Below are 9,054 nucleotides of genomic sequence, written 5' to 3' on the forward strand. Positions count from 1 at the left end.
TGTTCTACAACATATTCATAAAACCTAGTGCACTTTCCTAATTCTATCAAAAAGTTTCATTAACAAGCGTGATCATGGAAACAAGTAAAGTATGGTTCAAGCATAAGAATCTTGTGCACAGTGTAAAAGTAACTCAACACCCTTCAAGTTTCAATCCATGTCCTAGTCAAGTCGTCATCAAATTTGAATTCCTAATGTTTCCAGTGAAAGACAAGTAACCAGTGATAGGCACTTACTCACCATTCACTTGGTTCATATTTCTCAACTAACCCAAGGTCTCAAAGGTGTGCTCAATCTCAAGGGAAGCTAAGCAGTCATTTCCCCAGTAACCTAACTCGGTCTCAAAGGGGTGACTTGCTAGATTCCACTCATGACAACTGTTTTTTATATCCCTCTCTTTTTTTTTCTTTTTTTTATAAGTGTTTGCATTGTGCAAAACTTATTCATAAATGTACTTTTAGCACACATGTTGGGATATTTTGATTTTTCCAAATGAGCTTTAATGATTTGAGCCTCATCCAGTAACCAAAATGAAAGTTGAGAAATCACCATGGAAACCAAGTACTAAGCAAACAAGATGAATCATGACTATTTCAATGACATCAACTATTCAAGCATCAAGCACAAGTGTAGTGAAGATAAAATCCTTAAGGTTGAACCAAAACTAAAACTCATCACAATAAGATTCTTAGCTTATTAATACTTCCCAAGATAGAAAAAAGAACTACACAAAGTTTACTACTAGCATCATTCGAACATCATGAATCAAGCCAATAATCGTGCTAACATTTCACTTGAATCCAAGAAAGCATATAAGTGAAGTTTTGATGTTCTCAAGATGTATGCCACAAAAAAACAAAAACAAACAAAGCAAATCAAATGCATCTAATGCATCCCCCCAGACTTAAATTTTTCATTGTCCCAATGAAAACTAAAAACAATGTGGAGGAGATTTTAAAAGAAGTTACCAAGTGATGAGCTCCAAATGGTTGACGTTCATGTTTTTAAAGATACCCCTCCATCCAATACTCACATTCCTCCACAACTTTGAATTCTACAACAATAAGATAGACAAGAAAAATTAAGTAGAGGATACATGTTTATTATAAAGAGAGAACTAAAGACATAAAAGAAAATAAGGAAAATGAACTTGGGTTGCCTCCCAAGAAGCGCTTGTTTAAGGTCATTAGCTCGACCACCTCATTAGATTCATCTAAATCTTGCTCTTGGAGGGTAAGATATTTTAGAACCCTCCTACCAAGGGCTCTTATTATGGAGGGAGCTTTCATCAAAGGAGCTACAAAGTAAAGTATAACTCTCTCCATCTTCGTCTTCTTGGAAATTTTTTCAGGTGGTCGAAGACGGTTCAGATTGAGCTTCCAATTATTGGCCCATGTGAAATCTGCACATCCAAAAGAAAAACAAATCTCCCACAAGCATGTTATATAGTATAGAGCTAGAACCATATCAAGATAAGATGAATAAGTAATAAAAACTGAATCACATCCAACAAAGTCAATTATAGGTACCTCCATAAACTTTTCCAAAAGATCACAAGAAATACTAACCTTACTTTGTTGAAAAATACCTGAAATTTCTAAACATGTAGATGTGACTTCCTCTGAATCAAATGATGGTTCTGGCTCTAGCTTAGGTGTTGATGATATCAATGATGGTGAGTCCCGAGACTCTCCAGACCCTCTCTCTTTCCCTACACATTGTTCCACAACATGATCAATTCTTAAAACCTCTAAGGGTTGTCTTGACAAAGGTGGTGATCCTTGAGATGCTGCTTCCACAACACAACTCCCTACACATTATTCCATATCATTATCATCAACACATACATCAAAAATAAACCAACATCTATGTCCTCAATAGGAGAATCAATAATAAGAGGATCAATAACTTCACTTGTAGTTTTAAGTTGATCTACCACATCACATTAATCATCTGAAAATTCAATGTCACTATAACACCCTATAAAATTTTGAGGTAGATCTGAAAACTTATTTACCACTGCATTATCAATAAAATTCTCATCTGAAAAATCCTCATCTTCATATACATTCAAAAATCTGCACTCAACCATATTAGTGTCACAGGATTTTCCGAAGTCTTTATTTTCATTGACCCCCACTAACCTTTGTGGAAAAGGAACCCTTAGTGAAGGTCCCGGGAAAGATGAACTCCCTTTTTCCCAAATTCCTTTGAGCTTTTGGAGGAGGTCCAACTTGCTTATCTAATGTTGGTGTGATTAATCGTTGAGGGAAAGGTACTTGGCCTTTGGGAACTTCCGAGAAATGGAACTGAGTTCTTGTGATCTTCTATTATTCTTCTCCTCAATTCTAAACATGTCGTTCTTCAGAAGTTCTTCATGATTTTTTCCACTTCTCAACCCAACATCATCACACTTTTCATTGGATCTTGACTGTGTAGGAGGGGGATCTTCTTTAAACCATTTTGAAACAATACTATCAAGCTTTGCCCCCAAATGTTTGAACTCCTCACTCTGTGACTTGTGAATTTCAACATTTTTAGGTTGTTGAATTCCATTTTGTTTGACAGGCTCTCTTACATTTATAGCTTGCACTTTTTGAATATCTGAGGGAAATTCCATCCAACTTTTGTTCGACCATTCATGGAGGTTCAATGTCACTTGATCAATTAACGAATAAGCTTCATCTACACTTTTGTCCATAAAAGAACCTCCAGCTGATGAATCCAATAAAGTCTTGTCTGAGAAAGAAATTCCCCCATAGAATATGTGCAAAATCAACCATTTTTCAAAACCATGATGAGGGCACTGTCTTTGAAGACTCTTGAATCTATCCCATGCTTCAAATAATGATTCTCCATATGCTTGAGAAAAATTTGTTATGCAATTCCTCATATACACCGTTCTACTTGGAGGGAAAAAATGAAATTGCTTCTCCAATTGTTCCCAACTTGTGATGCTTTGAGGATAGAGAGAATATAGCCAAGTCCTTGCTTTATCCTTGATACTGAAAGGAAATACCATCAATCGAACTGCATTTGCTGATACTCCTTCACATTTCACCAAATCACAAATCTCTAAAAATGTTTCAAGATGCAGATAAGGACTTTCTGATACTTCTCCTCCAAATTTGTGACCTTGTATCATGAAAATTATCTCTGGGTCTAGTTGGAAACTTTCTACTTCAATTTGAGGTTGCACAATGGGAGATAAAAATCTTGCAGAAAAGGGTGTAGAAAAATTTCTCATGGTCCTGCTTGACATGTTAGTGCTCATGGATATTCAAGAAGAAAAAGAAAATTATCAAGAATCAAAAACAAGAAATAAAATGCAATATGAAAAGCAAAAAAGCAAATGCAGAATTTAAATTGCAAGAAAGAAAGTGCATAATGAAAACAAGAAAGAAAAGATAAAAGAAAAAATAAAAATGTCTAGAATAATTCATATGCTAAAAATTGCAAGATATGTTTACAAAAGAAAAGAAGAAAGAAACAAGATCAAAAGAGAAAATAGAGAAAAGTTAGATTAGAGTACTAGAAATCAAGAATGCAAAGTTAGAATTACAATTAGAATTCCAACAAAAAGAGTTGTCAAGAATGTTATTCAAGAAAGGAAAAACTTACGAAAATAGAATTCTAACAATTAGTTATAACTATGCAAATCAAAAGAAAAAAAAGAAAAATTATGTTTAGTCTAACTCAATTGATAATTCCTAATGTTATAGCGCAGTCCCCGGCAACGGCGCCAAAAACTTGTTACGCTCCGCAAGTGTACGGAAATGTCGCAAGTAATATAAAAGATTATCATATCCACAGGGACTGGAATAAGCACTAGAAATGTCTCAATGCGAATTAGCTAAACAACTATCCAATCGTTTCAAAAGCAAAGTAAAGGTAAGCAAATCTAATATTAAAGATCAACAAACAAGAGTTTAGTGTTTTGGGTTATGATAAAGGGAGATTCTAGGAGCTTCAGTTTCTTTGTAAGATTTCTTGAATGTAAATGGTTCACCAATTCTTATTCCTCAATTACCAAACATGTAGAAAGTTGCCGGTTCCCTCTTGCAATAGACAACCGGCTAAGGACTGAGAAATGTATCTAAATAGGATTAATGAGACATGAACCTACATTGTCCTTACACAGAAGCGCACCTATTACTATGCCTTCCTCGGATATCAACATAGAAGCCCACAACTTACTAATCTACAAAAATACAAGAAGCTAATCATAGAATCCATCCTACTCTCTTGAATATTCCTATTTCCCCTTCAAGATTATCTCTCAAACGTCCTTACACGGGCTTACACCTGTCACATGGATCCCTCGGATGATCGAGTGAGAGTTTATCCTTACCAAGTCCATAAGAAATCCAAACAATCAATCAAGAATGAGAATTAAGCACAAACCACCATCAATCATTCAAGATCTAATTGATACAAGCAAGATAATGTCATTGAAACAAGAAAATGGCAAATCCATAAGAGATTACATCAATCCATCTTACAAATACTCCCTTATCCTAGAATACAAGATCTACTCCATGAATCGAGGAAGAAAATCCGAAGAAATAAAGATTACAAGCATTCTTTGAATCCCCAATCCAAGAAAACAAGAAGAGGGGGAAAGAGAAAGCTTATCTACGAAGAAGCCTTGTCTTCGGATCCAATCCTCGCTCCGGAGTCGAAATCGTCGAGATCTCCCTTAGAATCGCCCAGAAATCCTCCCAAGAATGGGAGGAAACCACCAAATCTTGCTTTCTCCCAAAGGGGGAGAGATCCCCTTTCAATTCATGAAGAAGGGTTTAAATAGAGGAGGGAATCGGGCGCCACACGGCCGCGTGACACAGCCGTGTGAGATTCACACGGCCATGTCCACGGCCGTGTGGTGCACACGGCCAAAGACCCTTCTGCTCTCTGGAATTGCTACACGGCCGTGTGGTGCACACGGCCACCACCTGCTTGGCCTCTGGAAACCTCACATGGCCATGTAGATCCACACGGCCATGTCCTGCTTGGCCTCTGGAAACCTCACACGGCCGTGTAGATCCACACGGCCACCACCTGCTTGGCCTCTGGAAACCTCACATGGCCATGTAAGGTTTCAGCACTAGATGCCATACATGGTCGTGTGCAGCTCACACCCCCTTGCATGGCCCTTGCACACCCTTTGTCTTAGCTTTGAATAGTTATGTTTCATTGCAACACCTTTTAGGCCACCAAGATGGGGTTTTCTCCCGTTGAAGTCTTCATTAAAGTTGTAGATCTTGAAGTTATCTACAAGTCGGTATAAATAACAGCCCAAATCTCCAACCGAGCACAAAGTTATGACCGTTTTAGTTTCAGTCTGCAGTGCAGAAAACCTCACACGGCCTTCACACGGCCGTGTGAGGTTCACACGGCCTTCACACGGCCGTGTGAGGTTCACACGGCCCCAACATGATCCCTACACGGCCTTAACACGCCCATGTGAGTTCTACACGGCCAGAACATGAAGAAAATATAGTTTTGCATGCCCATGTCACTCTGGAAGCTCTAAACTTCATTTAAACTCTGTTTTTACTCCAAATCACGTCATGTCAATCAAAATAAGCAAAGAGTAGATCTCCGAACAGAATATAATGAAAGTATGATATTCTAATGAAATAAGGTGCAATAAACATAGATTATGCCAATGAAATACAAGTAGATGAGCGTCAAAGTATGCATAAAAGAGTATATAATCTACGCACATCATTATGCTAGGGAAAAACAGATGCAATAAAAACAATTTATTTGCAATTAAGTCCAAAGATATTTCATAAAAAAAATTTATATACCTCCCCCTAGACTTAACATTCTTCTCCTCCTTTGATCACATTAAAAATAAGGGTTCTTTAAACAAGTCTAAGGTAAACAAAATTTTAAGTGAATTTTCATAAAAAAAATTTCTAAGGCAATTAATATTAATTTGTAATTCTAAGTCAATATTCAGAAAAAAAATTTTAAGTTATTTTTCATAAAAGATTTCTAAGGCAATTTTCAAAGGAAAAATGTATAAGATAATATTCATAGAAAAATTTCTAAGTCAATTAAAAAAATTTATTTTCCAAAAAAAATTATTTTTTTTAATTATAAATTAATTTTAAATATTTTCTAGCACAAATTGAATAACTCTTTTAAAACATTATGTAAATTAAATTAATGCTTTTTCAGTTAGTCAATTAAACTTTTCATTTCGATACTTGGCTTCCAGGTCGTGGCGAGGCACTAGGCCTTCTTGGTTATTGGAGCAACAACCACTTCCTTAGACAAAGCCTCATAATGAAATTAGTCGTTTAATTTCCTTGCTGAAAATGCTAAGTCTAAATTTAAATTAAACAGGTTTTTGGAACCTAGTAGAGGTTCCTACCTAGAGGGTTAACCAAGTATTTTTCTAATTTGACTTTGATGAAATCTATAATACCAATTTAAACCTCTATAATTTCTAAAAGTAGAAATATTTGAACTTTTATATTTTTTCAATCTTTCTATTTCTTCTTTTATTTTTTCATTTTCAATTTTCAATTTATCAAAATCCTCTATAAGACATGATTTTGCTAAAATTCTTTTTGTTTCCAAAATTTCATTTTTTAATTTGATATTTTCATTTTCTAATTTATACATGGATTTAGTCATTGCCTTAATCCCAGAATAAAGTTGATCAAGGGGTAAAAGGCATACCTCACTTACCATATCGGACTTGAAGCCTGAATCTCCCCCTGCTTCGCTGCCTTCATCTAAGGTCGCTCCCCCTTCATCGATGCTAGGTTCTGATGAGCTTTGCCCTTCGTAACTTGCCATCAGCGCTATCCCAGCATATTCTTGAGCTTCTGATTCGGATGAAGAAGTGTCGTCCCAAGTTGCTTTTAGGTTGTGTTTCTTGGGTGTCTTCATTTTGACCTTCTTGAGTTCTGGGCAGTCTTCCCTTAGGTGCCCCTCCTTCTGACACTGGTAGCATCGTACCTTTCTTCTACCTTTTTGATTCTTTTTATTCTGCATTTTAAATTTATTAGATCTAAAAAACTTTTTAAAGTTTCTTACCATGTACGCTTCTTGATCGTCTTCGGAGTCTGACTCAGGTTCATCCTTGTTGGTTGTGTTCAGCGCCATAGTCTGGGTTGTGTCCTTTGATATCTCTGCATATCTAGTCTCGTGTAATTCAAGGGTAGAAAACAACTCTTCTAAAGTACTTACCTCCAGGTCTTTTGAGATGTAGTAAGCATCGACAATTGATGTCCACTCCGGAGTTCTTGGAAACGCGTTGAGCGCGTAGCGTATAATGTCCCGGTTTGTTACCGTTTCACCAAGGTTTTCAAGACCAGTAACTAGTTCTTTTACCTTTGCATGTAGACCGGCTACTTTCTCACCTTTCTCCAGACGGATATTCATCAGTTTGTTGCGGAGGATGTCCCTTCTAGCGAGCTTTGCTTCGGACGTGCCTTCGTGGAGTTCCAAGAACTTCTCCCAAAGTTCCGATGCGGTTGACCTCTTGAGGCGGTAACACGCTCAGCAGGTGATGTTCTGCACGGCTGTTTGCTACCGACTCATTCTGCTCCTTTGTCCAATCGCTCTCTTCTTTTCTTTTCCATCTTTATCTATTGGAGCTACAAAACCATATTTCATAATAAACCGAATTTCAAAATCTGTTTTTAGGAATACCTCCATACGACGCTTCCAGTCTGCGAAGTTCCCCTCGAATTTTGGTGGGACGATGCTTGGTCCGGCCATCTTGTTACTTCGATCGGCGGTTAGTCCTCCTGAAGCGCCTTGCTATGATACCACTTGTTGGTCCCTTTCGAGGCCGGCAAGAGGGGAGGGGTGAATTACCCTACAAAATAAAACCAAAAACCCTTCTCGGATATTCAACTAACTTAAAAGAACTTGTAATTAAAAAGGCAGAGACTAATTAAAACAGAAAATAGACACAGAGGAATTACTTGGTTTGCAATCAGAGGATTGCTAATCCAAGGCAAAGAAGGCGCACTAATTGATTCTCCTCTGGGCGGAGTAGCCTCTTACAGCGTTGAAAGCACAGAAAGAAATAACACAAATGAAAGCACTGGATTACAAGTAGTTGTTCTTAATTGATAATTGCTTCTGGACCAAGGCTATATTTATAGTCTTGGTCCGGGCGCCTGGAAGGGTTCTGGGCGCCACAGGGGGACCAACGGTCGGATCGAGTCAAAACTCGATCCTGTTGAAAAGTCGATTCCGGGCGCTCGGAATGGTTCCGGGCGCCCGGAGCCCTAAGGTCAACATAAGTTGACTTTTCGACTCTGGTTCAGCTCGTCTCGATCCAGCTCATCTCGGTCCGAGTCTGTTCGCTTCGGCTCTGTTTGCTTGGGTGATCTCGGCCTTCCGGAATAGGGCTCACCCGAACCCATGTTCCGGCCTTCTCCTCGAGCAGCCTTCCTTCCCGATTTCTCGTCCCTCGAACGCCGCGCACGTTCTTCTCGTCCGCCGGTGTACTCTTCCACGGTCACCTCGTCCCTCGGATGCACCGAGCCCGTGGCTCTCTCCCCGTGCCGTCCTTCTCGTTAGCCGCGTCTTCCGCTCGACTTCCTGTGTTCCTAAGCTCCTGCACACTTAGACACAAGGGTTAAACAACGTAGGACCTAGCTTAACTTGTTAGATCACATCAAAATACCTCGGGGTTCCAACAGCCACCTCATGGGAGTTACTAGTGAGTGCCACCTCATGGAGGTTACATTCTCTCCTTGATGACAACTTAATGCATTAATGAGGGGAATTACACATGAGAAAGGTGGCCGACCACATTTTGAATGGGGTGTGAATTGATTTTCATTATTCATTCAAGTGTGGAATTTTGCATCTTCTTCCTCTCAAGCTCTCCCTCTCCTCCTTCCTTGGCCGAACCACATAGGTGCTAGCACACCTTGGTTTTTGGTCACCTCCACCTAGTGTGTTCGTGTGGATACGTGTAGAGAGTTGTCTACATTGACAACTTCGAGATCCGGCGTACCGAGGACGAGCGGGATACGCAAAAGGGCACGCAACAAGGGTAAAGATCTTCATCAT

The 9,054-nt window shown here is 38.7% G+C and overlaps 1 non-coding gene across 1 annotated transcript; it reads left to right on the forward strand.

Moving 5' to 3' along the window:
* The first annotated feature begins 2,789 nt into the window (after positions 1–2,789).
* On the forward strand, positions 2,790–2,895 carry LOC122007437. Its single transcript, XR_006118934.1, has one exon. It is a non-coding gene; the product is annotated as a small nucleolar RNA R71 (small nucleolar RNA).
* Positions 2,896–9,054: the final 6,159 nt, after the last annotated feature.

Source organism: Zingiber officinale, chromosome 7B (genome assembly GCF_018446385.1).
Source record: "Zingiber officinale cultivar Zhangliang chromosome 7B, Zo_v1.1, whole genome shotgun sequence".
Classification (NCBI taxonomy): Eukaryota; Viridiplantae; Streptophyta; class Magnoliopsida; order Zingiberales; family Zingiberaceae; genus Zingiber; species Zingiber officinale.